The following is a 4346-nucleotide window of genomic DNA, read 5'->3' on the forward strand; positions in this document are numbered from 1 at the left end:
TTCTAGCAACTCCAGTTTACAGCAGACTCCACCCTGTGTCAGGGATGTGCCTTTTAACATCCCAAGAAAATCTGCCCAAATACAGCCAAGTTTTGAGACACTGAAAAGCTTCAGTTCACACTCAGTGGAGACTTGTTAGAGTTTGACAGCTAAATTCTTGTTAGTTTCAAGATACAGTGAGTGTGCTCCTGGCCAGGGCTAAGAGGACAAAGCAGAATTTTCCCTCCAACTGATGTTTCTCACTGTTGGGCTCCACTGTGATACAAGGCACCAGAACTGGGTGCAGTGAGCACAGCAAGCAGCCAGTGCTTGCAGGGGGGAGGGCATCAGCATTCCCACCTACCCATTGCCCAAGCACCTACTGCAGCCATCAGGGGGTGCACCAGCAGTCTCAGGGGGTGCACATGCACCCTCTACGTGTCACCACTGCAAAGGTGGGAGGGAATGGGAAGAGAGACAGAAGTGGGGGATACATCAGGTACAAAAAGGGTAGGGATGGGAGAGGAGGGGAAACAGGATGCCAGATGCCAGAAAGGAAGAGCTAGAAGGGAAGAGCTAGATAGCTAGACTGAAAAGTGGACTGAAACAGAGTGGCACAAACACATCCTAGAGACACAGGGGCAGCAGGATCAAGGGCATGAGTCCTTTCAGAATCTGGACTGAATCCAACAGAACAAACGTTTCTGACTTTTGAGTTTTTGACTTTACAGCCTTGCAGTTTTTAAGTGTTCTCTCTCTCCTTTTATTTTCATTTTTTAAAAAGAATGGCACGGCAATGACTGTTAGATATTCTAATTTTTAAAAAGTATTTTAATCTTAATTATTTTTTTAAAGCCCTGGACAACAGGCCTAAGAAGGAGAAATGTCTCCACCGAGTTAAGCAATTAAGGTGAGAGAGTTAATTTCAGAAACGCTGTCTCTATCAAAAGCTGTATCACATAACATCAGAGTTTCTATCATTAGCATATGGCTGAGGCTATCGGTGGAAAGTAGGTAGGGCATGCACTTTTAAGTACCCATTCAGTAAAAAGAAAACTTCAGCCTTGATGGCTGTTTAGGAATGCTTTTCATAGTATTACATTCATTAAAAAAGGGGGAAAAATGTTGCCTTTGAAAGTTTCTGCAACATTCTCTATCGATTAGCTTAAATGTACTAAATTGGAAAAGTACTAAAAAGTCGCCAGCCTTCAAAAAACTATATCAAAAGAAGTTCATCTCAACCAGAGTGGTGTGGCACTTTGGGGTGCCTTGAGATTCTTTCAAGGGTGCCTCACTGTTCGGTGTGCAAACATGAGTCCAAAGATAAACCCAGAGATTTCAAACAGGAATCCATTCAAACAGAATGTCGGCTTAACAACAACCAGACTTAGCCATATATAAAATAGCCACATGTTCAATTTTAACTAGAACATATTTACAAATAAGGTGCTATTACTAATACCATACTTTTTGACAAAATAAAATTAACCAAATCTGACCATATTTACTGAAAAAACAGAAATACTGACAAATCCAAATATTAACTACACACCACTAGTTAGAAGACTTTTGGTTAGAAATCAATGCAACACACTACAGCACAAGAACTAGCCACACTCAAAAGTAAGGGGCTGAAAAGAGGTTCAAGTCCTTCAGTACCTGCTCCTGTCCAGAAAATGGGATTTCCACCAGAGTATCATCTCCAAATGCTACTCAAGTAGACAGTGAATAAGTGTTGTTGTTTGTTTGTTTTTTCATTAAAAGTTTGAATTGTTGGGAGAGAACTTTTAGCTATAAGTATGCCAGTGATCCTCTCGGGAAACATATTTGCCAGTTACAACTGCGCACATGGACTGTCAAGCCTTGTCTCTTGACAGTCATAAGTTCTCCTTGACCTCCCACTGAAGTTCTCTGCCAGCACAACTGTTAAACTAGATGCATCAAAATATCTACTCTTTAAAAAAAATAAAATGCACTAGTTTTAAAATCACAGTCTTTTATATTTGTATCCAGTTCCTGAACTGGTGCCTTCTGAAGAGTCCCCCACAGAAAATATTCAGTAAGTAAGCATTATGATTCTTTATCTCTCTCATCAAACACAATCACTAGAAACAAGGTTAATCACTATTTCATAAACAGTAAAACTTAGTTCTCATGCAGCGTTTTAAAACCAGAGATTTCAATGTGTTCTTTATATAGAAATTGATCCTAATTTTACAGTGGGAGAAAATGAGGCACAGATAAATGCTCAAGTTCACACAGCACGTCAGTGGTAGAGATGCCTATAAAACCCAGGGGTTTGACTCATTTTAGCATCCTGCTTCCTAAATCAGAGGTAGCCAACCTGCAGCACACATGCCACTAGTAGCATGGGCAGCCCCTGCATGTGGCTAACTAGGAAAAGGGACAGGAGCACGGTCGTAGATAGGGCAGGGAGTAGAGAACAGAGCAGCCCATGAGGCAGGGAAAAGAAAGAGCAGATCAGCCAGGGGAAGGGGATTTGAGTAGCACTCGGGGAGAGTGGAGGGTTAGTATGTGGCTTGCCTGCCAAAAATGTTGGCCCCCCACTGCGCTACATCAGGTTGTCTCTCAACTCTGATTATATCATTTTGGTGGAGTAAATACTATGTCCTTTCACAGCCTTCATATGCAAAACAAACCACCTTTCACTTCCAAATACAATCCCCCCAATAATATGTGCACTTGTGACATGAATTCTAACCTCAGCCTGAGAAAACACACACTTTGATGAAATAGTTTATGTCTATACACTGTATTTAATATACCATTAACATATAAACAATGCTACGCCTGAAGACCTGAGCTTATTTAAATATATAAAAAAAATATTTATGTATAGATTTCCCTGTGCCTTTCGAAATAAACTGTTCTGTTTCTTGTTATGTGTCGTTCTTGCTGGTCACCAGATCTCAATTCAGTCTGCAGCCCAGCCCCCCTCTACTGAGACACGGCCTCATTTAGACCCCATAGGCTTGCGTTTGTGCTGAAATCTTAGAACTAGCCCTGGCTATCCCTTGACCCACACAAGGATGCGGTTATCAATTGTATTAACTCAATCCAGTTAGCTTAATACAGTTCAAAGCCCTGTTCAAATACAGGCTAGCACGTGTGAAGCCGTGTCACGTTCAGTTAGTCTGACAGAGCTAACATGGTTGATAACATGCTGCCTTTTTGCCCACAGAGGCGTACCTTCAGCATACTTCCACGCCGGCTCATTTAGACCTGGGGCAGGAGTCAGCACATTGGCTCAAACGCCTATAACTAGCTTATTTACTCGCTACAATGGGAAAGTTGCCACGAGCTGCGAACTGACAAGACTTCACCATCGCTTTCCCACAGAGCTCGCTCCTCCTCACACGTGTGGACCCGCCCCTGCGATTATAGCCCCTCTCCCCACGCGGGGCCTGGCCCGGCCCACGCTCAGGACAAGACACCGAGTGAAACGTCACAGGAAAAAAAGTGGTGAGGAGCCAGACTGCGAAACGCCGCCCGGGCTGCCATGTCCCATCGGGGAGGGGCCAGCAGGGGGTCCCCCGAGGGGGAGCTGCAGAAACAAGAAAGGAGGCAGCAGGGCCCGGTCTGGGCTGCGGGGGCCTCCGGGCAGAGCTGAGCGGAGGATATCGGACACTCCCGCCAGGCTCTGCCTCCCCACCCTATATGGGCCGGGCGCTACTCTCGGGGGCGTTTTCACTCCCCGCACTCGAGCGGCCCGGCCCGAGAGGCAGTGTGTCCGGGGGCAGGGGGAGCTCTGCCAGCCTCCGAGCTGCTGGGGCCGCCCCAGGCCGACGGGGCGAAGGAGATGGGGCGGGGCGGGCGCGGCAGCAGCAGCAGGCCCCGCGAGCCGGGGGATGGAGGCGCCTGAGGGGAGTGGGGGAGGGGCGGGGGAACGCGGGAGCGGGACAGGCCTGGCCGGCCCGGTTCTTACCTCCCGCGCGGCGGCGGCGACAACTCCTGGTGCGGGCGCGGGCCGAGCTGTCCGCGGCGCCTGCTGCTGCTGCCGCCGGGCTGGGGAGGGGCAGGCAGCGGCCGAGCCCCACACTCCCAGCGCCGGCCCCGCCCGCCCACCAGCCTCAGACCGCGCCGCCGCCATTGGCTAAGCCGACAGCCCCCGCCCCCACGCTGCGCCTCGCCCCCTTCCTGCCGCCGCCAACCAATGGGCTCGGCCGCCCCCTCGCCCCTCATTGGTGAGGGGTTAACCCCTTCCCATGGTTGCATGCCTATTGGCTGTGAGCTCTTGGCCTTTCCTGGGATCTGCCGTCCGATTGGTAGGCGTGGGTGCCAGTCCAGCCTCTCCCAATCCGCGTGCCGGGGAGCGGTCCGCGAACGGGGAGGCCGTGCGCGGCGCG

The 4346-nt window shown here is 49.1% G+C and overlaps 1 protein-coding gene across 2 annotated transcripts in view; it reads right to left on the reverse strand.

Annotated features, from left to right (window-relative positions):
* The window catches only part of SETD3 (SET domain containing 3, actin N3(tau)-histidine methyltransferase), a 91501-nt gene extending 87419 nt beyond the window's left edge, over nucleotides 1-4082 (reverse strand). Inside the window, exon 1 of one of the 2 annotated variants that reach the window (XM_090033988.1) lies at nucleotides 3926-4082. The gene's annotated coding sequence lies outside the window, so the exon portion shown is untranslated. The remainder of the gene's footprint in view (nucleotides 1-3925) is intronic. The other variant, XM_090033989.1, reaches the window with a different exon arrangement.
* Nucleotides 4083-4346: the final 264 nt, after the last annotated feature.

The sequence above is a fragment of the Crocodylus siamensis genome, chromosome 2 (assembly GCF_052110815.1).
Source record: "Crocodylus siamensis isolate JL-2025a chromosome 2, ASM5211081v1, whole genome shotgun sequence".
NCBI classification, from domain to species: domain Eukaryota; kingdom Metazoa; phylum Chordata; order Crocodylia; family Crocodylidae; genus Crocodylus; species Crocodylus siamensis.